General features: G+C 43.8%; 1 long non-coding RNA gene across 1 annotated transcript; it reads left to right on the top strand.

Moving 5' to 3' along the window:
* The first annotated feature begins 16,199 nt into the window (after positions 1-16,199).
* Positions 16,200-16,727, top strand: LOC127347556 (uncharacterized). Its single transcript, XR_007879642.2, has 3 exons — positions 16,200-16,325; positions 16,443-16,504; positions 16,624-16,727. It is a non-coding gene; the product is annotated as an uncharacterized lncRNA (long non-coding RNA).
* Positions 16,728-18,150: the final 1,423 nt, after the last annotated feature.

Here is an 18,150-nt window from a genome sequence, read left to right as displayed (position 1 = left end):
GGGAGAGAGACACGCTCCGCTATTGCATATGAACACATGTGTTCTTAGCTTTACTTTTAATGTTCATGACGAAGGTTGAAACTGCTTCGTTCATTCTTATTTGGTTGGAAACAGAAAATGCTGCATGTGGTAGTGGTATAATGAAATACTTGCATAATCTTGTAGATCATTGAGCTTTGATAACCTGATTCTTTGCAAGCGTTTTGAGGTATTTAGATGGTAAAGCTTGCTGGATAAATAAGTTAAAATTAGTAGTGAATTGTTGTCTTTAAGCTTGTGCCGTACTACAAACTCTACTTAAATAGTTGAAGGTGTAGTTGGACTTGATAGCTTTCCATGTCTAAGAGTTCATCGTAATAACTAAGTTGTGCTGAAGGTCGAGGGAGCTAGCGGGGTACTTGTGCCACCGTGAACGGCCCTCCTTGGAGTAAATTTTAATCATGCTCTTAATGTTGAACCTGCTAGTTGTTTGCAATAAGCTTGTGAGTTATTTTTGACTAATGTTAAGCCACGGTTTTTGGCACTTCCACCATCCAAATTTGCTAGCCTCTTGATCGTGCATTGCCTTTTGCTCACATTGAGAATTGTGCATACTTCGCCAGTACATCCAAACCCGTGGGAGGACTTTCTCTTGTTCTCCTACACATAAGCCCATACATCTTCCTCAAAACAGCCACCATACCTACCTACCACAGCATTCCATAGCTGTTCCGAGATATATTGCCATGCAACTTCCATTTTACATTACATGACTTGTTGTCATTTATTATTTATATATTGCTTTGCATGATTCTATACAGCTGATGTGTGGTTTACCCATGTTACGCTAGATCATTGCACATCCTGCTACACTGGCAGAGGCTTACAGTTTTATACATCATGTTTTATTCATTATGAGTTATTTGTACCAAAAGTGTGTTGTCATATTAGGATGTTGCCCCTAAAAGTGAAAAGAGCCATGGAGGCCATCAAAAAGAGAAACAGAAAAAGAAAAGAAAAAAAATAGAAAAGAAAAAGAAAAAGAAAAAAAAGAGAATAAAGAAAAGGGGGCAACATCACTATCTTTTATCCACACTTGTGCTCATGTTTTAGCACCTGCAGTATTCATAGTCATCATTTGTGCTCGTGTTTAGCACCTATACTCCATATGAGAGAGTTTTCATGTTTTACTAGTATAACTATGTGGGGAATTTACACTATAGAACTTGGGTTGTATATTCCAATGATGAGCTTCCTCAAAAGTGCTCTAGGTCTTCGTGAGCAACCAAGTTGGATGCACCCCCACTAGTTCCATTGGAGAGCTTTCATACACATATAGCTCTATGTGCATCCGTTGCATGGCAATCACTACTCCTTGCATAGCTTCGATCATAAGACTTCCTATTGTATAATGATCACTTATAGCTTTGTGAGACTTTCTTCCATTGGCCTTCCAAACCCCCATTAACGTTCTTTTTGCCATAACATCCTGGTGCCAATACCAAATGCTTGCGCTCACCGGTTGAGTAGACTTCGAAACAGTTGATTCATGACGTTCATGTTTATTTTTACTTGACTGAATCCTTCTTTGTTGTGAAAATTTACTTGATGCTTGGAATGAAGGATAGAACTTCTACGCTGGATACTTAAAACATCTTTAATGAACTTTGTACGGTTTCATGTCTTTAAAGCAATAGTTCATGAAAATTTCTAGCTTGTTTAACTCTTGCATTATCATCTCTTATATCAATATAGACATTTGCTTTGAATAATTTGATCTCAGCTCATATGCTTTACATCATTATTGGATCAAGATTATGTTGGTAGCATGTCACTTCAGAAATTATCTTTGTTATCGTTTACCTACTCGAGGGCGAGTACGAACTAAGCTTGGGGATGCTGATATGTCTCCAACGTATCTATAATTTCTGATGTTCCATGCTTATTTTATGACAATACCTACATGTTTTGCTCGCACTTTATAATGTTTTTATGCGTTTTCCGGAACTAACCTATTAACAAGATGCCGAAGTGCCAGTTCCTGTTTTCTGCTGTTTTTGGTTTCAGAAATCCTACAAAGGAAATATTCTCGGAATTGGACGAAATCAACGCCCAGAGTCTTATTTTTCCACGAAGCTTCCAGAAGACCGAAGGGATTACGAAGTGGGGCCACGAGGAGGCGACACAACATGGCGGCGCGGCCAGAGGGGGGGCGCGCCCCCCTACTGTGTGGGCCCCCCAGGGCCCTTCCGACTCCGCCTCTTCGCCTATTTAAGCCTTCCTGACCTAAAACTTCGATACCAATAAGCCACGATACGAGAAAAGTTCCAGAGCCGCAGCCATCGCGAACTGATAACCCACAAGTATAGGGGATCGCAACAGTCTTCGAGGGAAGTAAAACCCAAATTTATTGATTCGACACAAGGGGAGGTAAAGAATACTTATAAGCCTTAACAACTGAGTTGTCAATTCAGCTGCACCTGGAAAAGCAGTAGTAACAGGGGTGATGTGAAAGCAGCAGTAATATGAGAGCAATAGTAACAGTAACACAACAGCAATATCAGTAACACATGAGCAATGGCACCAGAAAATAGTTGATACTACTTCCAATGACATATAGAACGAGTATATGATGATGAAAGATGGACCGGGGTTCCCAGCTATCTACACTAGTGGTAACTCTCCAATAACAAGTGACAAGTGTTGGGTGAACAAATTACAGTTGGGAAATTGATAGGATTGAAAGCATTAAGACAGAACATCAAGATTATTAATCATGTAGGCATGTTTTCCATATATAGTCATACGTGCTCGCAATGAGAAACTTGCATGACATCTTTTGTCCTACCAGCCGGTGGCAGCCGGGCCTCAAGGGAATCTACTGGCTATTAAGGTACTCCTTTTAATAGAGCACCGGAGCAAAGCATTAACACTTGGTGAAAACATGTGATCCTCATATCACAGCCTTCCCCTCCGGTTGTCCCAATTTCTGTCACTTTGGGGCTTCGGGTTCCGGACAGCAATATGTGCAAACAACTTGTAGATACAATCTAAGCAATAATTATAGAGCTTAAATCTAAGATCATGCCACTCGGGCCCTAGTGACAAGCATTAAGCATAACAAGATTGCAGCAACAATAACTTCACAAACTTTATAGATAGACTAATCATAATGTATCATCCATCGGATCCCAACAAACACAACACCGATTACATCAGATGAATCTCAATCATGTAAGGCAGCTCATGAGATCATTGTATTGAAGTACATGGGATAGAGAGTACCAACTAGCTACTGCTAGAACCCATAGTCCATGGGGGAACTACTCACGGAGCATGATGGAGGCGGTGGCGTCGATGGAGATGGCTTCCGGGGGCACTTCCCCGTCCCAGCAGGGTGCCGGAACAGAGATTCTGTCCCCCGAATTGGAGTTTCGCGATGGTGGCGGCGCCCCTGGAGTCTTTCTGGAGTTTCTTCAATTTTTCTCGCGTTTTTAGGTCGAAAGGGGTCTTATAGGCGAAGAGGCGGCGCAGGAGGGGCACCAGGGCGCCCTCCCCATAGGCCGGCGCGGCCAGGGGCCTGCCCGCGCGGCCCTGTGGTGTGGGGGCCCTGGGCCTCCTCTCCGTCTCCCCTTCGGTGTTCTGGTCCGTCTCGGTGAATTATGATGTTTGGTCTTCGTTTCGTCGAATTCCGAGAATATTACTCGAACAGCCTTTCCGGAACCAAAAACAGCAGAAAACAGGAACTGGCACTTCGGCATCTTGTTAATAGGTTAGTTCCGAAAAACGCATAAAAACATTATAAAGTGTGAGCAAAACATGTAGGTATTGTCATAAAACAAGCATGGAACATCAGAAATTATAGATACATTGGAGACGTATCAGCATCCCCAAGCTTAGTTCCTACTCGTCCTCGAGTAGGTAAACGATAAAAAAAAAAAATCTGTAGTGACATGCTACTTACATAACCTTGATCATACTATTGTAAAGCATATGAGATGAATGCAATGACTCAAGGCAATGATCTATAGTTGCTAACAAATAGATGACATATAGCAAAACTTTTCATGAATAGTACTTTCAAGACAAGCATCAAAATTCTTGCATAAGAGTTAACTCATAAAGCAATAAATTCAAAGTAAAGGCATCGAAGCAACACAAAGGAAGATTTAAGTTTCAGCAATTGCTTTCATCTTTCAACATGTATATCTCATGGATAATGGTCAACACAAAGTAATATGATGAATTCAAATAAGCAAGTATGTAATAATCAATGCACAGTTGACACAAGTGTTTGCTTCTAAGATGGAAGGAAGTAGGTAAACTGACTCAACATAAAGTAAAAGAAAGGCCCTTCGCAGAGGGAAGCAGGGATTAAATCATGTGCTAGAGCTTTTCAAGTTTTGAAATCATAAAGAGAGCATAAAAGTAAAGTTTTGAGAGGTGTTTGTTGTTGTCAACGAATGGTAGTGGGCACTCTAACCCCCTTGCCAGACAGACATTCAAAGAGCGGCTCCCATGATGTAGTTTATTTTTATTTTTGGGTGACACTCCTTCCAACCTTTGCTTTCACAAGCCATGGCTAACCGAATCCTCGGGTGCCTTCCAACAATCACATACCATGAAGGAGTGTCTATTTATTTTAGTTTTATTTAGATGACACTCCTCCCCACCTTTGCTTTCTCAAGCCATGGCTAACCGAATCCTCGGGTGCCTTCCAACATTTCACATACCATGGAGGAGTGTCTATTTGTGATTAATTGGGGCTGGGAACCCCGTTGCCAGCTCTTTTTGCAAAATTATTGGATAAGCGGATGAAGCCACTAGTCCATTGGTGAAAGCTGCCCAACAAGATTGAAAGATAAAACACCACATACTTCCTCATGAGCTATAAAACATTGACACAAATAAGAGATGATAAATTTTGAATTGTTTAAAGGTAGCACATGAAGTATTTACTTGGAATGGCAGGAAATACCACATAGTAGGTAGGTATGGCGGACACACATGGCATAGGTTTTGGCTCAAGGTTCTGGATGCACGAGAAGCATTCCCTCTCAGTACAAGGCTTTGGCTAGCAAGGTTATTTGAAGCAAACACAAGTATGAACCGGTACAGAAAAACTTACATAAAAACATATTGCAAGCATTATAAGACTCTACACTGTCTTCCTTGTTGCTCAAACACTTTTACCAGAAAATATCTAGACCTTAGAGAGACCAATCATGCAAACCAATTTCAACAAGCTCTACGGTAGTTCTCCACTAATAGGTTCAAACTACATGATGCATGAGTAAACATGATCTACTTGAGAGCTCAAAACAATTGCCAAGTATCAAATTATCCAAGACAATATGAGGCATTTTCTATTTCCAACCAAATAGCAATAAATGCAACAGCTTCCAACTTTTGTCATTGAACATTAAAAATAAAAGCGAAGAACACTAGTGTTCATATGAAAAAGCGGAGCGTGTCTCTCTCCCAAACAAGGATTGCTAGGATCTGAATTTATTCAAAAACAAACAAAAATAAAAACATACAGACGCTCCAAGTAAAGCACATAAGATGTGACCGAATAAAAATATAGTTTCAATAGAAGAAACCTGATAAATTGTTGATGAAGAAGGGGATGCCTTGGGCATCCCCAAGCTTAGACGCTTGAGTCTTCTTGAAATATGCAGGGATGAACCACGGGGGCATCCCCAAGCTTAGACTTTTCACTCTTCTTGATCATATATCATCCTCCTCTCTTGACCCTTGAAAACTTCCTTCACACCAAACTTCTCATAAACTTCATTAGAGGGGTTAGTACTCAATTTTTTTTAATTCACCTTAGTCCTATAGTGACACATTGCAAGAACTCAATAAAACATTAGCTACAGCTCTCCACGTCTAGAAAGTCTTGCTTAAAGTCCACAAGAGACAATGCAAAAAACAGAGACAGAATCTGCCAAAACAGAATAGCCAGTAAAGACGAATTTTTAAGAGGTACTTCCGTTGCTCAAATTAGAAAACTCAAAACTAATGAAAGTTGTGTACATATCTGAGGAACACGCACGTAAATTGGCAGATTTTTCTGAGTTACCTACAGAGAACCCTGCCCAAATTCGTGACAGATAGAAATCTGTTTCTGCGCAGAAATCCAAATCTAGCATCAACCTTCTATTAGAGACTTCACTTGGCACAACATTGCAATAAAATAAAGATAAGGAGAGGTTGCTACAGTAGTAACAACTTCCAAGACACAACAAAACAGTAGCAAAATAAAGACATGGGTTATCTCCCAAGAAGTGCTTTCTTTATAGCCATTAAGATGGGCTCAGCAATTTTAATGATGCACTCGCAAGAAATAAGAGTTGAAGCAAAAGAGAGCATCAAAAAGCAAATTCAAAACACATTTAAGTCTAACCCACTTCCTATGCATAGGAATCTTGTACACAAATAAATTCATGAAGAACAAAGTGACAAGCATAAGAAGATAAAACAAGAGTAACTTCCAAATTTTCAGCATATAGAGAGGTGTTTTAGTACCATGCAAATTTCTACAACCATATTTTCCTCTCTCATAATAATTTTCAGTAGCTTCATGAATAAACTCAAAAATATAACTATCACATAAAGCATTTTTCTCATGATCCATAAACACATAATTTTTATCAAGCTCAAAAATAATGGGATTAAAACTTCCAAATCCACTTTTATCAATAATATAACAAGATGATTGATCATTCTCAAGAGATATGGGACTCCTAGATAAATTCAAGAATTCTCCAATCCCATTTTTATTAGTAGTACAATTAATATTATCAAGTAACATAGGACCATCATCTAGAGATTTATCATAAACATTTGCTACGCAAAACTCTTTAGTACCATGCATTTCGGCATCAGGCACAAACAAAACATTATCATAAGATTTATCAAAATAGCATGGATTATCATAGATAACAGTAGCATAATTATTCTCACAAGTTTTACTTATAGGTAATATTTCAAGAGAATCCACAGGAACATCAAATAGTGTAAGAGATAAAGAGTTACTCTCATTAGAAGGTTGGCATGGGTAGCTAATCCATTCTTCCTCCTTTTGTTCATCACTTTCCTCTTCTTTTTCATCCAATGAGCTTTCAGGTTCATCAATCTCCTCCTCTTTTTCACCCAATGAGCTTTCAGGTTCATCAATTTCTTCTTCCACAGGTTCCTGCAAATTGTGAGTGTATTCTTGTGCATTAATGAGTCTCTCTTTATAATCAATGATATACGGATTATCACTGTAACTTTCTATGCAAAAATTAAGGATAGAAGAGACATAATATTTAAGGTCCTTACAAACAGCACAAGTTTCATAATTTTTAACCATGAAGGATTCGATCTCAGAAGCTCCCATAAATATGACAAATTGTTCTACCTCTTCGAACCCAAGATGAATATAGTTATTCCAATTGTAGTTCATAATTAAAACTTCTTCACTAAAGCCACATTGGAATTTCAGATGTTTAGTATCCTGTTGAGAGCAACAGTTTATATCATGGCGTTTAAGCAAGATTTTAGCAATTGTATTCAATTTTTCTATCACAGCACTCATGACTTTACCCGTTCTTGATTCTCTATAATTATTATAAATTTCAATAAGCTCCAAATAAGTTGTGGGTTCTCCCATAACAACAGTTTTTTAATTTTTTGGTTTTTCAAATTTTTATGGATTTTTGGGTATATGAGAAAAATAAAACAAAACAAAAAGAAACTAGAAAAAAGTAAACTAAGCAAAGTAATACTAGGCAGAAATAAACTAAGCACAAATAAAATAAACAAAAGTATACTAAGCAAAACAAAATAAAAGAAAATAAAAACAGAGAGAGAGAGAGGTAGAGGTGTACTCCCCAAGTGAACTTATGAGTAGAGCTATGCCTCCCCGGCAACGGCGCCAGAAAATAGTCTTGATAACCCATAAGTATAGGGGATCGCAACAATCTTCGAGGGAAGTAAAACCCAAATTTATTGATTCGACACAAGGGGAGGTAAAGAATACTTATAAGCCTTAACAACTGAGTTGTCAATTCAGCTGCACCTGGAAAAGCACTAGTAACAGGGGTGATGTGAAAGCAGCAGCAATATGAGAGCAATAGTAACAGTAACACAGCAGCAATATCAGTAACACAGGAGCAATGGCACCAGAAAATAGTTGATACTACTTCCAATGACATATAGAACGAGTATATGATGATGAAAGATGGACCGGGGTTCCCAGCTATCTACACTAGTGGTAACTCTCCAATAACAAGTGACAAGTGTTGGGTGAACAAATTACAGTTGGGCAATTGATAGGATTGAAAGCATTAAGACAGAACATCAAGATTATTAATCATGTAGGCATGTTTTCCATATATAGTCATACGTGCTCGCAATGAGAAACTTGCATGACATCTTTTGTCCTACCAGCCGGTGGCAGCCGGGCCTCAAGGGAATCTACTGGCTATTAAGGTACTCCTTTTAATAGAGCACCGGAGCAAAGCATTAACACTTGGTGAAAACATGTGATCCTCATATCACAGCCTTCCCCTCCGGTTGTCCCAATTTCTGTCACTTTGGGGCCTCGGGCTCCGGACAGCAATATGTGCAAACAACTTGTAGATACAATCTAAGCAATAATTATAGAGCTTAAATCTAAGATCATGCCACTCGGGCCCTAGTGACAAGCATTAAGCATAACAAGATTGCAGCAATAATAACTTCACAAACTTTATAGATAGACTAATCATAATGTATCATCCATCGGATCCCAACAAACACAACACCGATTACATCAGATGAATCTCAATCATGTAAGGCAGCTCATGAGATCATTGTATTGAAGTACATGGGATAGAGAGTACCAACTAGCTACTGCTAGAACCCGTAGTCCATGGGGGAACTACTCACGGAGCATGATGGAGGCGGTGGCGTCGATGGAGATGGCTTCCGGGGGCACTTCCCCGTCCCAGCAGGGTGCCGAAACAGAGATTCTGTCCCCCGAATTGGAGTTTCGCGATGGTGGCGGCGCCCCTGGAGTCTTTCTGGAGTTTCGTCAATTTTTCTCGCGTTTTTAGGTCGAAAGGGGACTTATAGGCGAAGAGGCGGCGCAGGAGGGGCACCAGGGCGCCCTCCCCATAGGCCGGCGCGGCCAGGGGCCTGCCCGCGCGGCCCTGTGGTGTGTGGGGCCTGGGCCTCCTCTCCGTCTCCCCTTCGGTGTTCTGGTCCGTCTCGGTGAATTATGATGTTTGGTCTTCATTTCGTCGAATTTCGAGAATATTGCCCGAACAGCCTTTCTGGAACCAAAAACAGCAGAAAACAGGAACTGGCACTTCGGCATCTTGTTAATAGGTTAGTTCCGGAAAACGCATAAAAACATTATAAAGTGTGAGCAAAACATGTAGGTATTGTCATAAAACAAGCATGGAACATCAGAAATTATAGATACGTTAGAGACGTATCACGAAGCCAAGATTCGGGGGACAGAAGTCTCTGTTTCGGCACGCCGCCGGGACGGGGAAGTGCCCCCGGAAGGCATCTCCACCGCCATCTTCACCGCCATCGCTGTCTCCCATGATGAGGAGGTAGTAGTTCTCCCCCGGGGCTGAGGGCTCTACTGTAGCTATGTGGTTCATCTCTCTCTCTCATGTGATCTTTATGTGATCATGAGCTTTGTGATCTAGTTGAATATCATCTATGTGCTACTCTAGTGATGTTATTAAAGTAGTCTATTCCTCCTCCATGATGTAATGTTGACAGTGTGTGCATCATGTAGTACTTGGTATAAGCTATGATTGTGATCTCTTGTAGATTATGAAGTTAACTATTACTATGATAGTATTGATGCGATCTATTCCCCCTTTCATAGCCTGACGGTGACGGTGTGCATGCTATGTTAGTAGTCGGTCTAAATTGCAATGGTCTATCATGCACTCTAAAGGTTACTTAAATATGAACTCCGGATGTTGTGGAGCTTGTTAACTCCGGCTTGAGGGAGCTCTTGTAGCCCTACACAATGAATGGTGTTTGTTATCCAACAAGAGAGTGTAGAGTAGTTTCAGTTATGTGATCAATGTCGAGAGTGTCCACTAGTGAAAGTAGGATCCCTAGGCCTTATTTCCAAACATCGAATCTCCGTTTATTTACTGTTCTACTGCATGTTTACTTGCTGCCATATTTATTTCAGATTGTTATTACCACTCATATTCATCCATATTACTTGTATTTCACCATCTCTTCGCCGAACTAGTGCACCTATACATCTGACAAGTGTATTAGGTGTGTTGGGGACACAAGAGACTTCTTGTATCGTAATTGCAGGGTTGCTTGAGAGGGATATCTTTGACCTCTTCCTCCCTGAGTTCAATAAACCTTGGGTGATTCACTTAAGGGAAACTTGCTGCTGTTCTACAAACCTCTGCTCTTGGAGGCCCAACACTGTCTACAGGAATAGAAGCCAGCAGTAGACAACAACATCTGGAGGGTGATCACGTATACACCTAGTCACCAAATCCCCTCTCTTTCATTCATATGTACCAAACATGCATTACATAGAGAGTCTCCAAAATGCTACTCATGTGATGCCAACTAACTACTTCATTGTACAAAAGGAACATTGCTACCAGTGGAGCTCACCGCTGTCGCCCGGGGCTTGATATGGGCCATCACACAACTCTTGAGCTCCACCATCCTCCTTACCCTCATGTCCTGCTCGATCCCAAGGACGAGCTCACTTCCCCTCCTCCTCAACTCTGGCCCCAGATTGAAGGACACGATTAATCCCCAGTCTGTTAGGAATCACAATTCCCAAGTCATTGAGTTTCTTCGCATGCCCGGTCATGGCGAGCATGTGCTCACTAACGGAGCTGCCCTCTTCCATCATGCAACTGAAGAAGTGTTTCGATGCTTCATAGCATTCCACGGCCGCATGAGTTTCAAAGATAGCTTTCAGCTCATTGGCCAACTCATGAGGATCGTGGTGCTCAAAACGTTTTTGAAGATCGGCTTCCAGACTGCATAGGATGGCACACTGAACTTGAGAGTACCGAGTTTTCCGAGTCGCGTAAACATTCTTTACTTCATCGGTTTCTGTTTCTGCAGGAGGGTCACCTAGCGGTGCATCAAGCACATATTGCAGGTTTCCACCAGCGAGGAAAATCCTCACATGATGGAACCAGTCGGTGAAGTTGCTACCGTTGCTTTTAAGCTTTTCTTTCTCTAGGAACTGGTTAAAATTGATTGGGGACGCCATGATCTACAACATATATTTGCAATAGTTTAGACTAATGTTTATGACAAATTGAGTTCAAATTTTAATTCAACAAAATTAAAAATCTAGGTGAACTCCCACTCAAAACAATATCCCTCGAATTGTCTTAGTGATCACACGAACCAAATCCACCACACCAAGTCCGATCATCACGAGACAAGATGTAACTTCAATGGCGAACACTCAAAGTGTTCATCATATCAATCATATGATTCATGCTCTACCTTTCGGTATCACGTGTTCCGAGACCATGTCTGTACATGCTAGATCATCAAGGCAACCTTAGTATCCGCATGTGCAAAACTGGCTTGCACCCGTTGTATGCACTTGTTGAATCTATCATACCCGATCATCACGAGATGCTTCGAAACGACAAGTCTTGGTAACGGTGCTACTAAGGATGAACACTTTATTATCTTGATATTTTAGTGAGAGGGATCATCTTATAATGCTACCATCGCGATCTAGGCAAAATAAGATGCATAAAAAGGATTAACATCACATGCAATTTATATGTGATATGATATGGCCCCTTTGTCTTTGCGCCTTTGATCTTCATCTCCAAAGCACGGACATGATCTCCATCATCAACGGGCATGATCTCCATCATCGTCGGCGTAGCGTCAAGGTCAATGACGCCGTCTTCATGATTGTTCTCCCATGTAGCAACTATTACAACTTCTTTGAAATACTACTCAACATGAAATTTAAAGACAACCATAAGGCTCCTGCCGGTTGCCACAATACAATAATGATCATCTCATACATATTCATCATCACATTATGGCCATATCACATCACCAAACCCTGCAAAAACAAGTTAGACGTCTCTAATTTGGTTTGTATATTTTACGTGGTTTAGGGTTTTCGAGTGAGATCTAGGGTGTGTTTGGTAGGTCGGGCCAACCCAGAAAATCCCATCTCAACAGAGATTTCTGAGATTTTAGCTGTTTGGTAGGTCGGCTCTCCCAAGTGGGCACTGCCCAACTCACCCGGAAAAGGCCTCTCAGCCCTGCCCGACAGAGAAGCTCAAATCGAGCTTCGCACCTGGGCAGGGCTGACCTCGCCCGGAAAAAACCCCCCGCGCCTCGCGGCTGGGCCAAAATCCAACAGGGGTCAGACCAGTCTCGCTCATTCCCCCCCGTAACCGCTCTCGCTCCAAAATCGCCCGCTCTTGACGCCGCCCTCTGCGCCGCCTCCTCGACGCCGGATGACGCCGATGGCCGCCCCGCACCTTCACGCCGGAGCTCCCTCGCCTGGGACAGCCACGGTCAGCGGAGATCCTTCGCCACCGGAGCTCCTTCGCCAGAGCACACGCGACCGGCCACGGCCTCGCGCCCGGACGGCCAGCTCTGTGACGACCAGCCACGGCCAGCGCCCGGACGGCCAGCTCCGCGACGACCAGCCACGGCCTCGCCGCCGCCACCGGAGCTCGCTCGACGGAGCATCCTCGCCAGAGCACACGCGACCGGCCACGGCCTCGCGCCCGGACGGCCAGCTCCGCGACGACCAGCCACGGCCAGCGCCCGGACGGCCAGCTCCGCGACGACCAGCCACGGCCTCGCGCCGCCACCGGAGCTCGCTCGACGGAGCATCCTCGCCGGAGTTTCGTCGCCAGGGACCCGATTGCGTTTCTGACAGGGACCCGATTGCTTTTTATTTTGTATGCAGGGATCTGATTGCTTTTTATTTTTGTGTTCAGGGGTTTTTGTGCAAATCTTAGACCTCCTCAGCATATCTCACCCCATACAGCCCTCCAAACAACTGATGTACTCAGCATGTCTCAACCAACACAACCTACCAAACACGTGAAAAAATCTGAGCTTAGCTTAGTTAGGATCAGCTTGTATGAGAACAGATAGCTATTCTCCCTTGGCCCGGGCTACCAAACACACCCCTAATCTACCTACGAACATGAACCACAACGGTGATACTAGTGTTTTCAATAGAAGAGTAAATTGAATCTTCACTATAGTAGGAGAGACAGACACCCGCAAAGCCACTTATGCAATACAAGTTGCATGTCGAGCGTGGAGCAAATCTCATGAACGTGGTCATGTAAAGTTAGCCCGAGCCGCTTCATCCCACTATGCCACAAAGATGCAAAGTACTCAAACTAAAGACAACAAAGCATCAACGCCCACAAAACAATTGTGTTCTACTCGTGCAACCATCTATGCATAGACACGGCTCTGATACCACTGTAGGGATTCGTAGCATAGAAAACAAAAAAAATTCCTACCGCGAGAACGCAATCCAAGCCAAGATGCAATATAGAAGACGGTAGCAACAAGGGGATGAACGAGACTAACCCTTGAAGATTTCCAAAGCCTACGAGATTAGATCTCGTTGTTGCAGAAGATGATCACTTGCCGCTTTCAAAAGCGCGTAGAAGATCTTGACGGTGCCACAATCGGGCAGCACCTCCATACCCGGTCACACGTTCGGTGTTGATGAAGACGACGTCCTTCTCCCCGTTCCACCGGGCAGCGGAAGTAGTAGATCCTCCTTGAATCCCGGCAGCACGACGGCGTGGTGGCGGTGTTGATGCAGATCTCCGGCGGAGCTTCACTAAGCGTATGCGGGAGAGGTGGAGGAGGAGGGCGGCTAGGGTTTGGGGAGAGGGGGTCGCCGACCACTTGAGGGGTGCGGCCAAGCTAGGGCTTGTGGTGGCCGGCCCCCTCCCCTTGTCCCTCTTTTTATAGGTGGAACCCCCAAGAGTTGGTCTACAAGTCTTCGAATAAGACCCCAAACCAAAACCTTCCATATGACATGAAACCTACCCAAGGTGGGATTCCCACTCTAGGTGGGATTCCCACCTTTCCTTGGGAGGGGGTGGCCGGCCACCTTGGTGGAGTCTACCTAGGACTCCACCCCCTTAGGGTTGGCCGGCCAAGCTTGGTGGAGTCCCTCCGGGACTCCGCCTTCCATAATGATTTCTTTCGGACTTTTCTAGAACCTTCTAGAACCTTCCATAAATGCACCGGATCATTTTCAAACTTATAAAATGACTTCCTATATATGAATCTTATTCTCCGGACCATTCCAGAACTCCTCGTGATGTCCTGGATCCCATCCGAGACTCCGAACAAAACTTCGAACTCCATTCCATATTCAATATCTACTAATACGACATCAAACCTTAAGTGTGTCACCCTACGGTTCGCGAACTATGTAGACATGGTTGAGACCTCTCTCCGACCAATAACCAATAGCGTATATGGAGATCCATAATGGCTCCCACATATTCAACGATGACTTAGTGATCGAATGAACCATTCACATACGATACTGATTCCCTTTGTCACGCGATATTTTACTTGTCCGTGGTTTGATCATCGGTATTTCTATACCTTGTTCAACCTCGTCTCCTGACAAGTACTCTTTACTCATACCGTGGTATGTGGTCTCTTATGAACCATTCATATGCTTGCAAGCTATTTAGACGACATTCCACCGAGAGGGCCCAGAGTATATCTATCCGTCATCGGGATGGACAAATCTCACTGTTGATCCATATGCCTCAACTCATACTTTCCGGATACTTAATCCCACCTTTATAACCACCCATTTACGCAGTGGCGTTTGATGTAATCAAAGTACCTTTCCGGTATAAGTGATTTACATGATCTCATGGTCGAAAGGACTAGGTAACTATGTATCGAAAGCTTATAGCAAATAACTTAATGACGTGATCTTATGCTACGCTTAATTGGGTGTGTCCATTACATCATTCATATAATGACATAACCTTGTTATTAATAACATCCAATGTTCATGATCATGAAACTATGATCATCTATTAATCAACAAGCTAGTTATACAAGAGGCTTACTAGGGACTCATTATTGTTTACATAACACACATGTATCAATGTTTCGGTTAATACAATTATAGTATGGTATATAAACATTTATCATAAACACAAAGATATATAATAACCACTTTATTATTGCCTCTTGGGCATATCTCCAACAGAAGCAACGTGCGCGGGACGATGCTGCTGATGAGGGTATTCTCCATTGGGGTAGAGTACAGATCGGAGAAAATGCGCCATCTTCGGCCACCGCCGACAGCTGTTGCTACCAGCGCCGCCACGTTGATCGGGGGGGGGGGGGGAGGGGGGGGACGGTCAGCGCTGTCCATTATTTGTTGCGAAACATGACAGAAAGTTATTGTGGGACTAATCGAGTGTCCAGTGTTTCCATTGTACACAAGGCACATAAGGGCATGAGCAATGGAGGCAGCTGTCCAACTAGGTTTGGATAAAACTTTTGACATATGCATGCCATGTTGTGGTTCAATTAATATGTCTTTCTCTCAAAAGCTGATTTGATTTTTCTTTTTCTCTCTCACATTTTCACTCAATTTTCACTTTATGGCTGAAGAGGCTGCCTCCTGATGAAGAAGCTGCCTCTTTATCCGAACCTAATTTGAACCACCCGAACCAAAATAAAGCTGCGAGGCAGCACCCTCGGGCAATGCATTGGCCATGCCCTAAACACGCCGGCTGTCACGCACACTTTCTCCACGTGAGCTGGCAACATCACACCCGCTGGACCCACCCGTCAGCCTAGGTGCACAGGGAGAAAAGGGATCTGGACCGCACTTTTCTCATCTGACCGCGAGGTTCCATGTTTCCACAGTTTCGTACAGTTTCCATTTGATGCTTTGTGGCGAGACACCGATCTTCCACTTCGAGCAGTCGAGCTAGGGCTGCGGCGGCTGGGCGGAGCGGCGCGGCGCTCGCGCGGCGGCCCCGCCTACTCGGTAGCAGCGGCGACGCGCGGTGGACCCGCGCACTCCGGCGCGGCGACTCAGGTACTCCTTCTCCTCTTCCTCCATGTGCCGTCTCCGGCCCGAAGCGAGCCGGCAAGCCGCCGGTGCCCGCGAAGAAGAAGTCGGCAATCTGATTCGGTTGGGCTGGTTTTGGTTGCAGAAGAAGCCGACGAAACCGCTCTTCGAGAAGAGGCCGAAGCAGTTCGGCGTCGGCGGAAGCGCTGCCACCTAAGAAGCGGCAGCAGCGGCGACGCGCGGTGGACCCGCGCACTCCGGAGCGGCGACCAAGGTACCCTTCTTCTCTTCCTCTCTGTGCCGTCTCCGGCCCGAAGCGAGCCGGCAAGCCGCCGGTGCCCGCGAAGAAGAACTCGGTAATCTGATTCGGTTGGGCTGGTTTTGGTTGCAGACGAAGGCGACGAAACCGCTCTTCGACAAGAGGCAGAAGGAGTTCGGCAGCGGCGACTCAAGGTACCCCCTCTCCTCTTCCTCCATGCGCCGTCTCCCGACGCGAGGCCTGGCGGCAAGGTGCAGGTGCCGGGGAGGAAGAAGACGCTAGTCTGATTCAATTGGGCTTTGTTTGTTTGCAGACGAAGGTGACGAAACCGCTGTTCGAGAAGAGGCTGCAGCGTGCTGCCGTATAAGGAGGACCTGCAACGGTTCGTGAAGCTGCCCGAGGTTGTGGGAGGCCAAGGTATATATTACTAACTTATGCCAGCAGCAAAGCTTCCTCTGATGATTTGACACAGTACAAATATTAAGCCCCTATTGAGCAGCAAAAGCTTCCTCTGATGATCTGACACTGTTGAATCAAGCAGTACTGCCATTTAGGTTCAGAGGCCATTTTATTGCAGATGCCCATCAGATTAGCTTCGCTTTGGTCACGACCTGATACTTGATACTTGTACTTATAGGTTATAGCCTTTGGTTCATCGGATAAATTATAATGGAAATGCAACAAACTATACTGTAGAACAGGAAGTGCAAAAGCAAAATAAATTACATCGATAAGTAACAAATATTATGGGTCGCTAAAAAATTCTGGCAGCTGTGACTTACGTATCAGCGAGATGGATTCTGTTTGCACCGCATGTAATCTTATATCCTAGTGTAAGCCCCTAGGTGGGCATTGCTTGTGATAGATTTTTTTTTGTTTATGGTACATGTACTGCCAGTTAATTAGGTTCAGAAACCATTTTATTTCAGAAGCCCGTCAGATTAGCTTTGCTTTGGTCACGACCTGAGAAAGTTTGCATTGCTTGTACTTATAGGCTTTCGTTTGTCAGATAAACTATAATGAAAATGCAACAAACTGTACTGTAGAAGTAGGACAGGAAGTGCAGAAACAAAAAAAAAATGCTAAATAGCAAATATTATTGGTTGGTACAAATTCTAGCAGCTCTGTCTTCCTCATCAGAGAAATGGATTTTGTTTGCACCACACATAATCTTATATTCTTGTTTTGAAATCCCATCTTCTTTTCCTTTTCGTGTTGCCAGATGGCTGCGCCTGCGCCAAATGCGTTCTCCGGTCATTTAGAGAAATGGATCCTGGAGAAGAGCAAACAGTCTATATTCTTTATCAATATCATGCATGACCCAGAGTGCACTGAAGAACTGAAAGAGCTTGTGGAGACGGTAGACCATGTTCCGGAGGATGAAAGAGATGCATTGTTCAATGGGGAAGGGCATACTGCCACAGGATTTGTTGTTCAAGAAGGGCCACATTACTTCAAGATCTTAACATGCGCTCACGTTATTGGACATGTTTTCTCAGCTGATCATCCTCTGTCCAGGGATGATGCCAATAGGATGTTTATTACACAGGTCATATGTGATCACTACGAGATGAGCTTCCGCAGGCCTGGGCAAGATATACATCCTAATCGGGTTTATGCGCAAGGTCATATCATTGGCCTTAGTTGTCGAGATGACTTGATGCTTATACAAGTGCCTCGAGCAGATGTGATGAATTTGGACGAGATCTGCCTGAGAAATCATCCTCATCTTCCTTTCAGTCAAACCTGCCCAGTTGCATTTGACAATTGCGTCATGGTGTCCTGGCCTCCGTTGCGACATAGGACAGCAGTAAAGGGTTGTGTTTCTCACACTTCAAGA

This window comes from Lolium perenne, chromosome 1 (genome assembly GCF_019359855.2).
Source record: "Lolium perenne isolate Kyuss_39 chromosome 1, Kyuss_2.0, whole genome shotgun sequence".
NCBI classification, from domain to species: domain Eukaryota; kingdom Viridiplantae; phylum Streptophyta; class Magnoliopsida; order Poales; family Poaceae; genus Lolium; species Lolium perenne.
This window is presented reverse-complemented; position numbering and strand designations above follow the sequence as displayed.